This window comes from Patagioenas fasciata, chromosome Z (genome assembly GCF_037038585.1).
Source record: "Patagioenas fasciata isolate bPatFas1 chromosome Z, bPatFas1.hap1, whole genome shotgun sequence".
In the NCBI taxonomy this organism is placed as follows: domain Eukaryota; kingdom Metazoa; phylum Chordata; class Aves; order Columbiformes; family Columbidae; genus Patagioenas; species Patagioenas fasciata.
This window is the reverse complement of record NC_092560.1, coordinates 71,966,594-71,987,440: the sequence shown is the minus strand read 5'-3', so window position 1 is coordinate 71,987,440 and position 20,847 is coordinate 71,966,594. Positions and strand designations below refer to the sequence as shown.

Sequence of the window (20,847 nt, the reverse complement as noted above, 5' to 3'; positions counted from 1 at the left end):
GATCATGTTTCAGATACTTAAAGCTTGCAGTGAGGCAACACATAACTGCCTGTCTGATTATTTTTTAATTAGTTGAAGGTGCAACCATTTTCCCAAGCAACATAGCTCAGTTTCTACCTACCCAGTAATTCTTCTGACATTTCTAACCACATTTATTTATATTGCGTACAGCTTAGCCATGTTTGCATCGATGCATACTGGGAAAATCTGTGCACCCATCCTGAGCATCATTAAGAGCAGCATGGAAGGGAGGAGGAGAACAGGGAAGCACCCTGAGGCTATATGTGCTATAGACAGCAGATGGGTAATGCACCTTGGCACACCACATTTCATAGAAACTGCAAGAGAGTTGCCAGCAAAATGGTTGTTGGGAGAAGAGGGTTAAAGTGTTCTGCCTTTTACAGAAAAGAAAAGGACTTACCAACTGAATTATGGAAAGATAATCAATAGAAACCTCTAGAAGGACAAGACATGATTAGTTATCATGGTTACGGACACTGGGCAAGGACGCAGCTGTACTTAAAGCAAGTTTTTCAGAAAATTCATTACTTTCACAGGTGAAAGTTAGTTTGGGCTGGGTATCCAGTGAATCCATTAGATGGTGTCATTAAGAATCAGTTTTTGTCACTGCAGAACCCCTCAGAACAGGTAACAGCATTATTATCAAAGGTAATTTGCTAAAATCAGCACGTAATTCGTTATCCTCCCCATCTCTTTCAAATTAGTGGAAGGCAATATTGTGTCACAACAAAAAGGAGAAGAAAAAAAATTTGGCTATGATGATGTATTTGTTTTGCACAGGACGAGCATGTCCTGCAGCCCAGCTGGCAGAACCGGAGCTGGTACTGCAGCTGGGATGAGCCACATTCTGCAATGAGCACTAATCCCACCCCAAGGCTTCGCCTGGCTATGTGGCAACGGGCTGCAGATTTCAAAGGTGAGGTAATTCAAGCACAAGGCATCTGTGTTATAACCAAGGCAGGTTTTGCAGCACTGATCAAGAAGTTTGTCCCACCCAAACAAGTTTTATACATCTTTTCGCACCAAGACAAGGGAGAAAGGAAAGAGGAGTTTTCTTATAACAGTACACGCTGCAACTTGTTATAGACTGAGCACTTGGTGTTACACCTGGGTGGGGATGGATGCGACCACACACGTTTTACTCTCCTGCCCCATGCTTTCAAAATGAGAATATTTTAGGCAGTACCTTTCAAAAAATAATTGAAGGGTGTCTCTCACGCACACACACCTTAATTCCAATACTGGAAGAAAAACAAATTTAACATCATATATTTTGATGCAGTTGAGAGGAACTGGAAAGTAATGGAAAGCTGTCAGATAACTTCTGTTCACAAGCTAAGACCACTTGCCTCACTGTCCCCTACCACTTTGCATTTATACTGACTGCGAGGAACTGCCTCTGTGCTTTCCCTTGGTGAAACTGGGTTCTTTTAAATCAACTACTTTCAAGTCCTTTTGCATTATGCCCTTCCTGCAACACCTGGGCCAGCTGTATGTATCAAACACTAATTTTGTTCCATTTATTTTCCTCATACTTTTACTTACAGGGGATAGGAGGAAGATTTTGCTGCAGCTATCTCTGTATTTTGAACATGGCCTGCAGAGATTAGTCATGTGAAGCTGACCTCTTACCATCTCATCCATCCCACTCTCAGGGCCTCCTCCACAATTGCTTTCCCAAGGGTAAAGAATTTGGGATGGTAGCAAGCAATATTCAGGTCACTTGCATAGTAGATTTGTAGTCTAGGTAACTTTCTGAAAGTCACTTGACCTTTCTGGACTAAGGCGTATTTTGTTAGTTTGAGAAAATTAAGACATGCCTAATTTCTTTAAAGTTTTTTTTGGTGTTTGTTGGACTACTTCTGATTGACTTCCAGGGGAGTAAATGAAGAGGTCAGAGTAACTTCATCCATGCACTGCCTGCAGAGAGCTCCCAGGTGCAGAGAGTCCATACCCATTGTATTTTGTGGTGTTTCCTCATCCTACAGTTTCTCATTACAGTAGCCACTAACAATGCCAGTGAAAGAGACTCTTTTGGACAAAGAGCAGGAACAAGGAATTTTCAGAATTATATTTCATACTTGTTTCAGAAAATAAAACCAAACTACACACACACTCTCCCAAACCATGTGAACAGAAGGCTGTAACAAAGCCAGAACTGCAGTAACATTGCTGAACTCTGTCCTTCTGTACAAAAACACAAACAGCTGCACACTTGCTCCAAAACCAGAATCAGTCATGGCAATGTCCATTTGTTTGTATCTTCTGTAAGATCAAATCAAAGGTATCCTCTTCAACCACTGGAGAATCTTTAGTCACCTGTATTAGGTCAGAATTGCACAAATATTTGGACTAATGGATAACTTGCCACTTGAATCAATCAAGTGAATTATCACAGACTATCAGATGACCTATGGAACACCTTCCGTTCCCCTTCCAGCCCAGCTTTTTATGCATCAAGCAAGCCACAAAATTCATGATCTTGAATATCAAAATAGTCATCCTCGAGATGTTGAAGGTTTCATTTAAATCCTCACAGCCCCAAGACCCCTCTAAGATAAGTGATTTTATATTAGTAGTGAAGGAGTTAGAGATTTACAAAGTCAGTAAGAATTAATAACTTTCACATTTTAATCATTCATAGCCATTGCATTTGATTTACTCCACAATTTCCACCAGAAAATGAAAAAGTTTTCAAGAACGAGTTATTCTTCATGTAAATCTCCAGCAAGCCTCTGTCAATCATGTTAGTTTTTTCCTTATTCATTTTTTTCTGCCTCCTGACTGAAACTACACAACAAGTTTTAATCACCTCATCACTTAACCACTTCGTAACTTAAAAGGCTATAAATATACGGAAAACTGAACTAATACACAGCAATTCTCCATGGAATAGAGGAAACCATTATAAACATCAGTATGGCTCATGAAGATTAACTGTATTTATACTTTTCACTGCCCTAACACTGTAGAGGTTTGCATAACTTCTACCAAAGGATATGTATTGACACACATAAAAGAGGGAAATACACAATTCCATTCTCAAATACAATACTTGCTTGCCACAAATTGTATATTTCCTCTGCTGTATTAGAACAACAACCTGTAGGAAGTTACCAGCCCAGAAATTATAGTTTTAAAATAAGCTTCAGTGTTGGACATTTGTTGGGAAGACTAAGCCTTTGATAGTGTTGCTGGCAAGTCTTATTTTTTACTTACCTATTTATTAATTTCCAGTGTGTTGAGCAGCTCATTGTACCTTTGTTCAAATACAGGGAAAGAACCGTTTAGTTTACAGCACAGTTTTATATGCAAATTATATTCAGTAGACTCCCTACTCATCTGTGTGTCAACAGGAAAAATAAAGCATGACAAATTTAAGACTCTCAAGATTTTTCATAAACTTTGAGGGAACACTGAAATTACAAAGCACACCTAACTCACTGTAAAGCATTTTCTCTAAGCATGTGCCAAATCACGTACATTATGGAAATTTTTCCCTAAATCTACTATGACACTTTACGCTTCATATTCCATTTCTAAATATTTGTGACGATTAAAAAAGTTCTATCTTTTGCATACAGTAAAACTTACTGTTTGTTTAGCTGCCCCAGAAATGAAGCTTGTTTCTACTCTGTGGAAACATTTTCACTAGCTTTAGTAGCACTGGAGGAAAAGCAAGCTTTCACCTCCACACAAATCAAAATTCAGGAGGAAATTCGGAGTTCAAGATGAAGAGATATTTTACTGCCAATAGGGGGAAAAAGTCTTAACAAATCAGCCAGCTGTTGCACTAACAACATCAAATAAAGAAATTGTGGAGCTTATTCCACTCTTTATCAATAATGCATGGCTGCGCACAGACAATTTATAGCTGTTTTCCATCACTGGGTATTGTGTAGTACTAAATTAAGTCTACAAAACTCAAGGACAGTCCACCCACACAGCTACTGTAAGCCAGCCAGGCCACTTTGAATAAACATTTTAAAGGCATAAAGTGAGTTTTATTAGCATGCTGAGCCACAGTTCCTAGTGGACAAAGCAGGCTCTTTGAAAAAGTAAAACTACATTTAGCAGAAGGAGAGATGAGTTATTCTTTTGCCTTCCATGTAGAGAAATGGCAAAAAGGATAAAAAAATACATGCAACAACTGAAACCCCTGAATTTACTAAGACTAAAACATGAAGCAAGAAAATTTATTTTCTATACTAAAAACTGACTGTCAGTCTTCGAAAAACCTGAAAGCTGCTGAACGGGTCAGGTTCTGACAACAAAAGAGCTAAAACCCAAAGATTGTTTTGACAGGTTTTGTTTACATTTGAGTAGCCCCAAAGATTATTAGACTTATTTTTTTAATCCTTCACAAGTCATATAAATCATAAGAGCACACGTAAGTCTTTCATGAAGATAAAGAACTAGTTATCGCACTGAAATCTCCTCAGCAACATTTATGGCACCAGTAAACAAGTGAGAGGTGGGGTCCCTTCCACAGGCCAAATTAACCAGGAGACGGGATGGCACGAGTCAGTTGTTTTTGGACAGTCCCACCTCTTTCTACCACAGAATTCCCAGCACTTGAATGCCTGAAACACAGGAAAGCATCAAGGAACTTGGAGCACAGGAGCTGGTCAACAGCAGCAAAAAGGTGCAGACTCCAGGTCTGTGCATCCAGCAGTTCCAGGTGTGGAGTCAGGGGTAACCAGCCACAAGGTGGATGGCAGCACCACCAGGAGGTGGGTTGTGCGACTGTGTCTTCTACAGCTGCACTGCTCAGCTTCCCTCTAAACAATATTGGCAAGTGTAAGCTCTGTGACAGCCTTTTACCACCAGAGGACCACTCCAGGCAGGACCTTCTGGGTCTCTCTGGTAATTGGCGTGACACAATGACATCCCTGCCCAGAAAAATCTACCTAAGTACACTGTGGAGGATGTAACACAGCATGGCTGGGCAGCTTGATGGCTTTGTGGAGGACTTAAGCACAACCACAACTAAAACAAAGAAGGATGCAAGAGACAGGACTTAAGCCAGATCTGTCCTAATTTGGTCAAGTGGAAATATTCAGACAAATAAAAACAACTGCATTGTGCAGATGTGGAAAGGAAAAATAAAAATCAACTCTGATCAGTGGTATTTGGATTTGTACACACCTTTAATTTTCTAGTTAAGGTGTATGCTACTGTACAGCATAATATAACTTCACCTACAACAGGTGTGCTTTCTCAAGAATCAGATCCCCTTTCCAGATGCAAGTAGCTCATGGACCTCTGAAGCCAACTAGTGTAATACTCTAATTTAAGTGCTCCAGCAAGTCCAGAAAATTCAGAAGGTGAAGAGTCAGACTTGGTTAAATCTTCTCACTACATTCCTGTCCCAGGGCAACCAAGCTCCAGCCTGTGGTGAAAATGCTTCACTGCTGTGGGAGCAAAATCTGTCTGCTCTGTCCTACAGGCAGAAGCTATTCCAGATGAAGTTATACTGAGATATAGTAATGTATTTTATAAAATATTTTTAAGATAAGCATATGTCTAAAAATCTACAGCTGAAGACTTAGCTAAGGAAAGCAACGCCTGACTATTTGTATTTTAACCTGTCAGAAACACAAGGTTTCTCCAGAGGCCTCGCTGGAGTTTTCTTCCATTTATTAGGTTGAGTTTCTGCTGTGAAAAGTGAAACTGCTGTTTTGAAGTCTGATGAGATTGCAGTAGAACCCTTGGCTAAATCAAGGCTACAGGACACAGCCTTGAGAAACCCCAGGCAATCTGCGCTGAAGCAACCTTAGCTTTTTGAGTGGAAATTAATTTTTGTAAGTCAGTTGCTCATCTCACATTGTCTGTGATCCAATTAGAAGTGCACTGCGCTAATGACCTGCACAGGCATCACATTTGGTGAAGTTCAGAGGCACACAAAATGCTCTCAGGCCCCCTCCATGGAGGGTGTTGCTCCAGTGGGATGCTGCCGCCGTAACTCACAGGAAAAAAAGCACTGCAGTGGTCACACTAATATTTCAAAGTTGCAGTTATCTGCACCAATGCAGAACAACATGCTATTGTGTTACATGCAATCATGGGCAGACAATCTTCAAACAGTGTATTTTATGATGAGAAACTGAGCCCACTTCTCCAAAGACTTGCTAAATTAGTAGCCACAGTGTACTGATGTTTAACTCTCTACAGTGATGGCTATTGCCATTAATGCCTGTACTATCGTCTCCTCTGTAACACTGAGTTACAGCCAAGCACTACTCAAGTGTACAGCAGAACAGTTTGCTATGCCACCTGGTGTAGGGATATGCAAGGAAGATATGTGTATAACATGAGGGATACTCAAATCCAGAACACCTGAGAAGCCCCTCTCTTCATCCTGCTCCTCTCCATAGCTACCACCTTGTGAGGAGAGCTGACATGGGAGCTGCCTTTACTGTCCATTTCTTCACGACTGTACATGGTGCTCCTATGTTGAGGAGCCGCCAGGCAGTCAGCAATCACTGCTACTTTGGCTCTTTAACAGCAGATACAAGTCTGCTCTGGGTTTTGCAGCCTTTCTGCAACCATTACCTTCCTCTCTGTCTGCATGTGTTTCCTTACAGCCTGCTCCTCTCTTCTCCCAGCCCGTACCTTGCATGGCCACCCAGGCTGTCACTATGCTAGTGCAGTGGCACCTGCTGCAGTGCACCAGGCTGCCTGGGCTGGGGACCTGCAATGGCAACCTCAGAGTCTCTCTATGCACATATCCACATTCCCTTCACTTCGAAGACCATGCTTGGCTGAGGCTGCACACTTCTACAGCCAGGACATGGCTGTGGCACACAGCCATGCAGCAACTGGGACGAACCTGGTCACAGTGCTAATAAGGTTCCTTATTTAGCCTTTTCTAAGCATTTCTCCTCCCTGTCTGCTACAGCCTTGCCTGAGGGTGCAGGAACACTCATGGCTGCTTTCCCCCACCTCCTTTGCAAAGCACTTCTTTGCAACCAGAAAAGACAAAATTCACCTACAAATGTTTTTCCTGATGAAAAGAAGGAGCTCCAGAAGGGGGAAAGCCTTGGCACAGCCAAGCAGAGAACAGCATCCTGCAAGGAAGGACATGCACCGCTCTACAAGCAAGAGCCCAGGGCTGATTGAACCGTGCTGCTCACAGCAGCTTGCCACAGGTGCACAGCAGCACCCTCTGCCCCCTCTCTGAACTGAGTTTTACACAAGAGAGCCGAAGGGAGAGCCAGTGGAGTCTGGGTACACGCACGTACACACAGGCACACAGCCCTTCTAAATGGCAAGTTCAGAAAGTAATGAAGAAAGGCAGGAGATCTGTTCTTCCACACTGAGTTTCGCAGTTTGGGAAAAACAGCTGGTGCCCCTGCATCTTTGGGACCACTAGATTCAGTAGCCTTTCACCTGTCCCAACAGCTGTCAGCAATTCAAGGCTACATCTGTAAGCACAAGATTTACTCCACATTCAAAAGCCAAATAAGCTGTCCCCAACTGCTTGATTTCACTCTGATTAAAGCAGTGGAAGCAGCACGAGACAAGAATAGATCTGCAGTGAGCTACCCTAAATAGTCAGAATGGCCAAGAGACCAGATCTTTGCTCTTCAAGAGATAAGTTTTGGTGTGTCTTATCTCTCATCTGAGCCTGCAGCACATTGCCATGCACAAAACAAGGTAGGCAGTGGCAGTCAAATAGTAAATAAAAATAGGATTCTGCTGCCACTTCAAGGAGCAGCTGAGGCAATAGCAAAGAGAGCCCTTATATGGGTACTGCCCATCGGATTTCTTTTATTACAGTTTTAATTCAGGCCTTCCCTTTGCTTTTGCTCTTAACTCAATTCGTATCTTTGCACAGCAACATTTCTAGATATCCCTGTCCCACTGGGGTGCTTACACTCAGTCTCTGGTCACCAAAATGACTCTGCAAGAGGAGACCATGCTGGGCACTCGGCACTGTACAAACATATCCTTGGTCCTGTATGTGGCTGGCCTACTAGGCTGCTGAAAAGCATAGAATCATAGAATAAGGACTACAGAGCAGCAGACAATTCAGCTATGAATCCAAAAGATAAGTACAAAATACGCATAATTAATTAATGAAAACAATGGCAGCAGCAGCTCTAGTCAAAGCAGAATGGCCACTTCTCCAGGTACCCTCCTCAGTTTTTCTTAACCCATATTTTTCCTGGTGAAGAATTTGTCTCAGTCTGACTTCAGGACTGAAGACTAAATTGTTTTGCTACTAAGACATCATTAATACATAGATGAAGGATTAAGACATTCTAATGGAAACATATATCAGTGTTCAAGAGTCTAGAATTGGTGATTTACAAAAAGAAACCACATTGTTTCTCTGTTGCATCAATTTCTACCTTACCGAAGTTAGTGAATTTAGTCATGACCAACAAATACTGACGGTTGGTTCCAGTCTAAGACTTCATGTTAGTATGGTTTATTACAGAGCAAGAGCTGGGGCTGGCACAACCTGTGGGACCATGTCTATCCTACTCCCTATGGCCCCAGCAAAAGAAGTCATATCTTACCTTAAAACGTTGTAACCAAGGTGCCAGTCCTTTGCTTTCCTTTAGGCCTTTTTAAATGTCAGAAATAATTCAGAGGATTCAGCTAGTTCAATGCTTCAGCATTTGACAACACATTAAGGAACCCAAGAGTCATCCTACAATAAGAGCAATGAAAAACACCAATTAGTCATTGTACATGTTGGGCAATAGATCACATGTTTAAAATTGCTTATGCCTGGTAAACCTATGCTGCTAAAGAATAATTAAATTAGCAACAATCACACATATGAAAGACTAAGTAATTTCTCGCTTCCAAGGTGAAATGCACAAGCAACACTTTGGTAACAGCACCTTGGAAAGAAAGCAAACATCTTGCAGTACATATGTCACCCTGCACTGCCTTCCCAACGTAAATCCTCTTTGTTCAAACAGTCCGTGTGCATGCACAGAAACCAAGCTTCAGACATGTCAGGATACACCAGCCATGCCAGTTACAAAAGCTCAACAGCAAGTGCTTAAGGAAAGGTAACCTGGTTCTAGTTTGAACTGGGAAATGCAGTAGAAGCCTGGGTGATCTAAGCAGTAGGACTATATAAACTGGGATGTTGGTATACACGAGAGACACATGGAAATATTTCATAGACTGCAGTTAGAAACATCTACAAACAGGTTTGTCTCCTTTCCTTCAATAGGCTTTTTAAAAATTTCTCATCTTGCAAGGACTCGCACATACTCTCATCCCTTACTGAATAAAGGCACTCCAGCTGCAGTGAAGTTCCTGCCTAGACCACTACAGCACATGGAACAGCTCTTGTCCTCCACAGCGATTCAGCTAACGATGTCCTGTCACAAAGGTTTAGACACTTTTTTTTTCAGTTCCAACTCACCTGGCATGTTTAATCCCCCAAAACCACAGGTGCACACATACAGACACCTCCTTGCACCTCGCCATCCCGCCTCACAGCCATTGACACGTACAGTCCGAGTCAGCTGCATCCTGAGGCTGTGCTCATGGTGAAGAGTTGTAAGGGATGCTGCTGGGACATTTGATGGCTATGGAGGGAGGGGATGGCAGAACAACTTATATCTAGCATGGTTACTCTCCAGAGAGTTTTGAAAATTATTTTTAGGGAAAAGACACTGCTTGTCATCCAGGTTTTAATTAAGTACTTCCCTGAAGCTTTGGCATGAAAACACAGAGTGATCATTGTCTCAGTCTGTAAAACTACAGAGGTGTGGACTTAATGAAGTAAAAGAAAATCATATCAGGTAAGAATTAAAGAGTTTTTATTATAAAATAAATAAACTGGCACTGAAAGCAGATCAATATCCCTCCGCATATATATTGTTCTAATCCTACACTGCTTACAAATCCCTAAACCAGCATCCTAAGGGTTAATTGTGTTCATAAACTAAAACAAGTAGCATTTGAAGGGAAACAAGTGTGTGTCTGTGGGAAGAGGGGAAAGGGGACTAAGTGGGAGACCTTACACTCCAGAAAGATAAACCATAAACGTAACATCTGTTACCAAACCAGAAATGCAAAAGCCCCAAACTTAGGTGGGCTTTAAAACAGTATTCAGCACTCTTAAATTACCCCAAGGAAATGGTAGTCAATTTCTTCCCCTTCTGTGTAAAGAATGAACTTGTTTACACTTCCTGTTAGCTATTAACTCATGATACCCTAAAAATGCTTTTCTTACATTTCAATGGGAGTGCATTCAGACATGATCACAAGTATATCAATTTACATAATACAAACTGTAATGCATTAGGAAACTTGAGGGGAAAGAACACAACTCATATCCTTGGAGCTATATATTCACAGATAACAGAAGTACTACAGTCATTATATTTCTGTGTACCTTCCACTCTACTACACTTCTGCATAAACAGTTTCCTGAAAATGTTCCGAATAATCCAAGACTTCAGCCTTTACCTTCCAGATATTCAGTCAATAGTTACGTATCTTGGACCATCATTCCAGGACACAACAAAACTGACTCTCAAACACCTACTACCATGCCCAGCGTGCCACAGCCACATGGCATGTTGGTCAAGATCATTCAGCTATTTCTCATGGGCTAATTTTGCTCCATGAGATTTCACCTTTGCATGTGGTCCCATGGCTAGCATGAACTCTATACCAGGTACTCTGAACTCAGCTGAAGGCAGTGTTTATGCCCACACCTGATCCAGATGAGTCTGAAAACACAATAATTCCACAACATCAAGGACCAGGACTAGGACATGTCTTAAGCTCCAAGATAAACTATGACAGCTCTGTGTAAGTTGCTCCTCTTTCTCAAAGAGGACTGAACAAAAGTCAGAAATCCTTCGAGGGCCAAGATTCATCACATACCTTAACAGTTCCCACACCAGATTGAAAGAAGGCTCCAACTTTGCTTTTTACAGATCACAGCATACACGCATACGCAACCATCTGACAACTGTCTCCTACCCATCCAAGCTCAACCAAAGCAAAAAACCATTACACCACACCTCCACTTTTTTAAGGAGACAACAAACCATACCTGACAGGTATTAACAAAAACACCAAACATCAGAAAACATGGAAGTTTAAAAAAATATATCACAGAATCACAGAATGTCAGGGATTGGAAGGGACCTCAAAAGATCATCCAGTCCAATCCCCCTGCTGGAGCAGGAACACCCAGATGAGGTTACACAGGAAGGTGTCCAGGCGGGTTTTGAATGTCTGCAGAGAAGAAGACTCCACAGCCTCCCTGGGCAGCCTGTTCTGGTGTTCCATGACCCTCACTGAGAAGAAGTTTCTTCTCAAATTTCAATGAAACCTCCTGTGTTCGTTTATACCCATTGTCCCTTGTCCTACCATTGGCTGTCACTGAGAAGAGCCTGGCTTCATCCTCGTGACACTCACTCTTTATATATTTATAAACATTGATGAGGTCACCCCTCAGTCTCCTCTCCCCCAAAGCCCCAGCTCCCTCAGCCTTTCCTCACACGGGAGATGCTCCACTCCCTTCATCATCTCTGTTGCCCTGCGCTGGACTCTCTCCAGCAGTTCCCTGTCCTTCTGGAACTAAGGGGCCCAATATGTAATACTGTAAGCAAAATTAGATTCTACATGAAACAGATACATGTATCTCGTATCAAAAAGTAATTGTTTGTCTAAACTGCCTCACAAATTGCAATCTAAATTCACTCCTAGGCAGAAAACCCAGTGATTAGCACAAAGTGCTAAGCAGAAGCAAAGAAAAGCACAAATGAAAATAAACATAGTTAGAGAGTTAAGCAGAGATATTACATATACAAAGGGAACACATTTGCTGGTAAAGCTGTCATTTTCACAGGAAGCTTTAACCTTGATAACATTTTATATTTAAACAAAGCTGTGCAACAGATATTCCTTAAATTCCCAGAGACATGGTTTCATCAACTTTTCATGTAAAATCTATGTACTTCACAGCGTACTCTAGCTTGATAAGTTTTCCACAGGTGGGTAACACACGTATTCCATCTTTTCCCATTTTCCATTTTAATATTGTTCAACACCTTCTCCCACACATTCCTCCAACACACGCACATCCCTCCAGCAGACAGCAGCCAGATTCACTTATCTAAAGAGGAATTTATTCTGGTCTGAAAAAACACCAGCCCCCTCAACTGCAAGGGCATGCCTGGATAACTTATTGAGATATGCCTCAGATGTTGCTTCAAACACTTCAAAGTCAGTTAAAGACGCACTGCATAGCACCAGAGGTGTAGTTACATCCTTGCTGGGAAGGGGACATCATTTTAAATATAAATTTGAAGGTGGTAAAGACACTGTTTCCTGGTGAATACATTCTAAATCTTTGGACAGAAAGCCTTTAAGTAGTCAAAAGCAATATGCAATCTCGGTATATCTCACTGGCGTAAGTTCTTATAATTGCTAAAGGAAATAAGGCTATGTCTGCATGGCACAAAGCACGATGCTAATTAACCCTGCAGAGAGACTAATTAATCTGGGCAGGGTGCCACAGTAACATGACTACCCTGCTGCCTCGGGAATCTCCCCATGCCGATGTATGGTGCCACTCGATAACTCGCACAACCCCCCGGGCGGTCCCTTTCATGTGAAAGACTCCTACAGCAAAGACGAAGCCCCCATGAAGAGATGCTTCCTCTCAGAATCTGTCACAGAGCTCTTTTGTATTTAAGTCTGTGGCCTACAGCAGACAATACCAAGCTGGACATTGCACTAATTCTTAACAAACATTAAAATAATTGACTGGTGTTACTGAGGATCCTAAGCTGCTCAGAGGAGGAACGTGAGGGTGTACTTATGGACAGCCTCCTTGGCCCCAGCAGAGAAGGTCCAGGGAAGCTATGCGTAATGATAACGGTGATTGTCTGCCAATCACCTGCAGCAATTCACCTCAAAGCATTTTAATTTCTCAGCAAGTCTCAGAGCAAGGACAGAGCTGTAAGTGTAAATGTTCGCTTGTTAGTAGGTTCTAAATAGCAGATAATGGTGTGGTTGTTAGCACACTAAAAAAAAAAAAAACAACACTAAATTGTTGCCAAAGTAACTTTCCATTCAATATTCTGGTGATAAAACAAGTCCTGGGCTAAAGCCAGAACACCTTATCTGCTGTACCCGATGCTACCCCTTGGTACAGAGACCAGGTCTTCACGTACAGCAAATGGACTTTGAGCTTCTTGTGACTTGTGAAAACACGTGCTATAAGGAATAACGTACTCAGCAGTAGCCTGAAGTGTGTGTCCCAATGGGACCTGGGTTTTTAGTAGCCAGAGAGCAAGCAGGACGGGGAACATCTGACATAGAATACGATCTGCAGAAGAACACAGCCTCATAGCCTGCCCGACAACGCAGGATGGAAAGACACAGAAGGGTCATTCACTGTGACTCAAACAAGCCAAAATCAGGGAAAAGTGTTTTACCACCAAGCACAACAGACACTTGCAGACTCTGAACAGCCCCTTCCAGTTGCCTCTTCCTCCTCCCCATCAAACCACAACTAAAAATGAGGTTATTTCCAAGACAATCCTGTTCATATGGCTTCTCTCAAGATATGCAGACCTTCTGCAAAGCACAGACCCATGAATTTATGCATGAGTTACTCTAGCGAGGGGACTCACATTGCTGGTAAATGTGATACACCAGCTCAGCTAGAACCTGGCAGGCAAGGCTGGCTTCTCACATTTCAGTGAGTTTGCACAGGCAGAGGTCGCAGCACAAGAAAGGGCAGCTTCACCTTGGTCCTGGGTTTGCATGAAAGCTGTCAGAAACCAGTGACTGGTTTCAACAAGTAGGCTGTTTATTGTGGAAAAAGCACAGGGACAACTGTTAGTCTAAGTATAACGTGTGCTGCGTTGAGACAGGGAGAAGCCACATCAAATAAACAGCATTAAAGTCCTCCTTGAGCCTTTCGTCCTCTCACAGTGGACAAGTACTCAAGTAAGTCTGCCAGGTCCAGCATGGATTAATACAAATCCTACAGCACTGCAAAAACATAATCATTATTTTATGATAAGTTAAATTGCATTTGATATGTAGATGTTAAAGTAGCAGTTCTCATACTTAGACCCAAAGTACCTCATCTCATGAAAATGGAAAAGTGTCATAAAAGACATGTTTGCCATTCAGTCACTTTCAAAACCAGAGATACTTTCTAACAGGCATCTGGTGCACATGCAAGTTTGAGACTAATAAAAGGCTGTCTTCTCCAAAACACTTGCTATTATTTTCTTGACCCAAAGGCCAAATGTGAATTGTACACAGTAAAAGTGACAGTCTAGATAAACACTTCAGTCTCCAACCAACGAAAAATGCTCAAGATTATGACAAAACAGTAAAACACAGCAAGCCACACACACAGGTGTGCTGAATCTTAACACCTTCAGCTGTTAAGTCAGGTGAGACTGGCTGACCCATTCACTGCACCTTCAGAGGCCAGATACATGTCCCACTCCCTCCTGTAGCACCTTCCTCATACAAACTGTGGAGTTCACCACGGGCTTTCTGAATGGAGATGTTTGCTTCGGAGGAAAAAGTCTCAAGACACCCGCCACTGCAACGGGGATCTTCAACTGGCAGACAGCACTCTGAGCTTTGAACAGAAATGGGCAAACTTCTGAAAAGAAATGGCACAAATATCCACTCTAAGAACTGAAGCTGCTGCCAAAGATGAAGCTTCACTGACTGCTTTCTTTTATCCCATTTGCAGGGAAATCACTGCTCAGGGCCTTCATCACCCATATACAGGTCCAGACAGTAAGGGCAGGTAAAGTCATTAGCACATCCAAGTTTTGTTTGTGGGGATTTTTTTCCCTTCTTTTTCACATCTCATTCTGCAGGCAGATCTGATTTTGTTCTGTGCCTCAAAACTAAGCTACCAAGACCCAACCCAGTTTAAAAACATGATATATTTCCTACAGCTCTAAAGTAGGATGGGCTTTACAAGGACACTTGAGTTGATATATTTGATGTTAGGCAAGAAATGGAGGGAGAAGTGGGTGTCACAACCAAAGCACTGGTGTGAAGTTACCTAAAAGTGGTTCAATAAAGAAGGAAAACTAGGAAGACCCTTACCTACAGATCATCATAATCATTTAACCTTTCTCAGTACACTAGTTATATCCTGTCCTACATCCCTTATCCAGTTATATCCTTTGCTTGTTCACATTACTTTATCATGAAACACTTCCGACAAGCAGCACCACACATGATAAATCTGTGCTTGCTTCCCTAAGGAGAGCAGAGATTAGGAAAGGGCACACAGGTCATCCTTTTGTCTCACAGTGAAAAAGAACTGGGAAGGCAGAGAATGAAACTGAAAGGGACCATAAAACACTATCTTGCCTGCCTGGCTCCCACTTCAGATGGCCTCTCACCTGCCTGTGGTACATGGGCACCAGGTCACAGGCTGCTCCTGATGAAAGTCACCTGCTTACTCCTCCAGTCCCATCCAACCTGGGCAAGCAGAGGAAGGGAGGGAAAGGGGCCTACCAGCTTTTAAAAGGCAGAAGACAAAAAAAAAAAAAAAAAAAAAATTAAAGATACAGAGCTGATTGCTGTTATCTTCAGAAACAGCAGCTCAGAAACACTAGTAACCTTGATAGACCCCCAAAATCCTTAATTGCTAGATCTCAAGTGACAAAAGCAAACCTCCATAAAAACTCTTCTTGCTCTTCAGGCTATTTCCCCATCCTCATAAAAAACAAAAACATTCCCCAGCTGTCAAGCATCACTATGTATCTTCATGGGTGTAACACTGCTATAGCTTACAACAATGAATAAGCAGCTCATCTCATCTAGAACCATGCTAAGAACCTGCATCTTCAGGAATCCATATCCCTCACATACCCATCTCTGTATCTATGCCTGGAGGCTAAACCTCCCCTTTCTTCGGCACAGGCCACGTGCTGAGACTTCAAGTTGCCAGGAAAAAAAGACATCGGGGTCCATGTTCTCCTCTGGCACCAAGGCAAACCTTGGACCAGGTCACTTGGCTCTGCAGATCAGGTTTTTCCACATGCAGGTTGCCCAGCTGCCTTTGGGATTTTCAAATGGATCCTACCAGCACACCCCTAGTGATACCCCAGAGCTTATGTTCCTAGGGACAGAATTTCTGGAAGATCTCTAGTAGATCAGCCTCCAAAATCCAGCACTGTTTGGGAATGACCTTCAACACACTCCTATAACAGCTCTGAAAAATTTTCAGTACTGAACTGAGATGAGAATAAGCCTCCGTCATATCTTCAGCCTAAAACTTTGAAAATGCAATGAAGAGCTGAACCCCAAGATGCACTGAACTATTGGGTGTTATGCTCCTCACCACAGTTGACTACAACAAGAGGGATCCTCAGAAGTGTAAACAGTCACATATCACTGACGGGAACTGTCATGGCAATGCTGTTTCCCTTGTGCAAAAGGAAAAAAGTACAACAGCTGTCTCATCAAAAATCTAAATCAATTATTTGAACAAGAAAACGTAAAAAAAAAAAAAGTCATTCTGAATTTACCTCCTGTGAAGTAGACTAATCCAGAATAAGCACTGTATGTCCTTATACCTTCAGAAGCACCATCTTAGAAACTTCATGATCCATTTTGGACAAAGGAATAGCACACAAAAAATGAGCATTTCCAGTGATTCAGTGACCAGGAGAAGTAAGTAAACAAGCATGTGGCCTCCAATGGAAAGGACATATTATTCTGCAGTGTCCCACCACTAGCTCTTAACAGCTTTCCCCAATTTCATTTCACGCCCCATCACCGTGTAAGACACTTCTCTGTGTCCCTTAGAAACAAAGCAGGAGGGTAGGTGGTTGTAGCATAAGCAAGAAAGACTAGCAAAAGGAGGACAACCATGAGACATGTGGTGCCGGTCAGGATGTTCTTCTCTCTTTAAACTGTTATCACAGCTAGTATATTCAGCAATGGCACAGATTAGAAACTCCACAAGAGAAGGCATATGCAAATGGCAGTATTCCTGTCCCTTCTGCCAAAAAGTAAGTGGAGAGACTGTCATTACAATAATAGTACTCTATATATACACACATCATACAGGAAAAAAAAAAATACACCAAACACGGGGTTTGAATAATACACCAGACACTGGATTTTTAGTCTCCAGCTCAAGGACATTAAGGTTGTAACCTAACAACATAATCTCTCAAACTAGACTGAGGGGAAACACACATGTGAACTGTGGGATCTTCAACATATTGTTTCCTGCAAACAGCCAAAAGAATAATTTAAAATTACAAAAACCCCCTCTACCCACACAGTCCATAAAACATGAAGTTCACAGAGCAAAGTGACCTCAAACAATTCCGCCTGAGAAGCTGCAGACTCTCACATGCAAGCGCCGCCAGCAGAAGGCAGGGGAGGCAGAGAGCAGAGTCAAAGCAGACAAAAAATCCAGCGCAAGCTTTGCCGTGCTGCTCCACCGCGTCAGTGCGAGGGCGCAGCGCGCTGGCGGGGAACGCGGGGTCACTGCCATGGAAAAAGCACCAACCTGATCGCCATCCTGCCACGGCCTCTGCCGAGCATACTTTGACTTCTGTGGGACTACCCGGGCTGTTGGAGCAGTTTGCAAACGGTTTGTCCAGCCAAGGAGATAGCGACAGAGGGATTTCACACTCACACACGCTCTGTTCTACTTCCTCCACAGTAAGCACTACCATTCAAAAACAAATCACCACTTCCAGACACACGTACCATCCCATTTAGATATATTTTAATCAGTCCATTAGATTGCAACACAGAAACCTCCTCAGTGACACAAACCAGATCAGATTTCACTATTCCATGAAAAAGAAAAAAAAACAAAACTAAATTAAACTTACAGGTCTGTTAGTCCATCGTGTCTCTCTAGCACTCCGTACATCATTGAACTGCAATGCCTGAAAAAGTAACTTGACCTCTCTGGGAAGGTGGGCGGTATTATACAAGCTGAAACATTAGAAACATGCATAATTACTCTGGGTCTTTGCCACACATTCTTTCATCCGTGAACAAATATGAATGGAAAAGTCACACTGACACTCCAGGCTTAGATTATGTCCAAACCATCAATTAACAAGATTTTTCAAGAGGCCCTGAGAGAGCAAAATTTCTTAAGGCAGGATAAATTTTCTTTGGACTTAAGCTGTGCGTATGTTGCAAAGAGACAATGACAGCATGGCCAGCTCACAGCCCAGACAACAGTGGGCTACAATCAGGGATTTTCAGCTTTCATGGCCCGCCCCCCCAACAACTTATCCCGTCACTTCGTTCTCCTCCAGCCCCACACACCCATTATGCTCATTCAAGCAGGCCAGCCAGGGCACCAGCCCCATCCCATCACTCGTCATCCACCCCCTCCTGCAGTGACACCTCTTACACACCTGTGCAGCACTTGCCTCCTTCTCAGCACAACCATGTGCCTCTATCAGACCAAGGGACCTTTAGCAGAAGCAGCCCATTCATAGGGCTTGTGGGATAAAAACACTATACTGGGACAACAAACGGTACAGAAGAATCAAGAGAAGTCGCCATGCTTGCTCCTACCTGCACCAGCAGCCACAGCTCACATCACAGCAGCTTACACCTATGGCAATGTCCCCCTCAGACCAAGTATGCAGAGGACCCTCTGTATGTGGCCTTCTCTTCCCTTCAAGGAAAGCCACATCCACCTCTTGAGTTTCGCATGGCAGAACCAGAAGACAATGAAATATCACAAGCCAACATTCACAGCCAGAGTTTAGCAAAACACACAACACTTTCAGGACTTTCAAGGCTGGAAGGCAACACAAAATGCATTTTTTTCTTAATATGGAAAAATGTGGTTCCCAAAGACAGAAGAACTGTGCACAAATGTCCAACTACAGTCTTCTCCTGTTAGATTAAGTTCTTCTAGTTCTCAAACTCAAGACCTAGCCACACTCCTGGCCAAGTGAGATGCAGCAACATCTGTAGTTACTGTGATCCCAGTTGCCCCTCAATTTATTTGGATACCAACATCCACATGTTTCTGTTCTGGGCAACTAACTTGCCCATGCACTTTACACAACAAAACACTTCCTGTGTTCTTGATCAACCCATTTCATTCCTGGTGCTTGCCACAAATAGATATGGAATACACAATGTTTATTTCAGCTAATTGCCCATGCACTAGGGGCAATGCGTGCATCTGGAACACTGTTAGAGCAGAAAGACATGAATTATTCTAGAATAATTATTCTGGTTTGTACTTCAAGCAGCTCAGCTCCCTCTGTGTCTTCCCCTTCTTTACAAACTCCAAAAACCTTTGCAGATTGTAGCAGTGCATATAGTGAAGTATTTCTCAATATATCCAAGTCAGATTTTGCAGCTTCCAAGATCTATGTTTCCCCTTCATGCAGGATAATCCTGTATGTCAGGGAACATGAGTTGCCACAATGACCATGTAGAAATAAAGTAAAACCTTAAGAGTAAAGTTTTTCCACATTTATATGAAATCTCAAGATACAAAATTTGGTCAGTGTCAAGTTACAAGACAATATAAGCAGAACTTACTGGAGGGTTTTTTTTCTTAGCTAGAAACCTGCTTTTGCAAGTAGGGATTTATTCAGAGGTTAAATCCTCCATACTTTCTTACACACTTCTAAACAAAGCTGCCTGCAGTTTTCAGAAGTATCTTTACCTCTTCCATGTAACTTAAAAATCAATTAAAAGATGACACAGCAACCCTCCTAAACCTTACCTAAAACATCTATTCAAAATGTCTGAGCTATGTGATGAAAATGCTTTAAGTCAAACAAAAGTGGTTTGTGGCAAGAAGGAAAACCTATGTGCATTTCAGCACAGAAACTGCTGCAGAGCAAGGATCTGAGTTTGCATAAAATCCTGGTTGGAATAATTTAATTGCCACTATGTAACAGCAGGAATTTCTCAAGTCTTATTCAGTATTTGAATTTCCAGTAAATATGAGAAGGGGAAAGTCAACACTATAGTTTTAAGATTCCAATGTAGAGGTGGTTTGATAACATCCTTCCCTAAGTCATTTTCTTCGGAAAGTGTTGTTAGAGCACAGAGCTAATTAGGCCTTGTCAGTTAAGCTCCTTCTGCTTTGTTCAGTAGACCTAGACAAAATAGCTTATCCATGGATAGACCTGGGGGCCTCTCACAAATATTTTGTATTCCACTGCAAGCTTGGGCACATTACATAAGCATCTGGACTACCCACTAAAAATGTGAACGCCTCCCCCTCTGCCCTGCAGTGAGTGTCTTCATGACACTTTCATCAACAGTGACTGAAAGAAAACAATCTTATAGAGGGCTTCCATCCAAAAAATATTGTAATCTATAGCTTGTCTATACATATATGAGGATTTGGGGGAAAAAGCGAGGAGAGGAAATTCAAGCACATAAACAAGCTTTCCAATCCTCATTATTCCTCTTCAGAAGTTTAGCACTGAAAAAGTGCCTGGTATCATTAATAATATTAGACTGTGTCCACAGAGACTAGATTGCTCTAGGGAGGAAAGAGCAGTGAGAATCAAGTCTGTTCAACTTTTCTCCGGAGGTACAGTACAGTTTGGAAGTGCTTTGAGCATCCAGAACTGAAGACAATGTCAACTTATTCTGATGCGTTCTGACACCACCGCAGACTGATAGCATATAGAAAACCACCGACACTGCACAAAACCTGGGCATCTACAGAACCTCCCAGCTGTGTTGACCGTGCCAGCGTCCATGGTTAATAAACCAGTTGCTCACAATACAGCAGATACTTTGATACCACATTTCACAGCATAGCTGGACTGGAGCCAAGTAGCTGCTTGCTGTGTGAGCCAAGCTATAAAG

At 42.4% G+C, this 20,847-nt stretch overlaps 1 protein-coding gene across 4 annotated transcripts in view; it reads right to left on the bottom strand.

Annotated features, from left to right (window-relative positions):
• KANK1 (KN motif and ankyrin repeat domains 1) overlaps positions 1 to 20,847 on the bottom strand; it is a 128,285-nt gene that overhangs the window by 86,708 nt on the left and 20,730 nt on the right. For 3 of the 4 annotated variants that reach the window (XM_065860680.2, XM_065860682.2, XM_071802883.1), the window contains exon 2: positions 8,550 to 8,683. The gene's annotated coding sequence lies outside the window, so the exon portion shown is untranslated. Of the gene's footprint in view, positions 1 to 8,549; positions 8,684 to 17,867; positions 17,973 to 20,847 lie in introns of those variants that run through there. The other variant, XM_065860683.2, reaches the window with a different exon arrangement.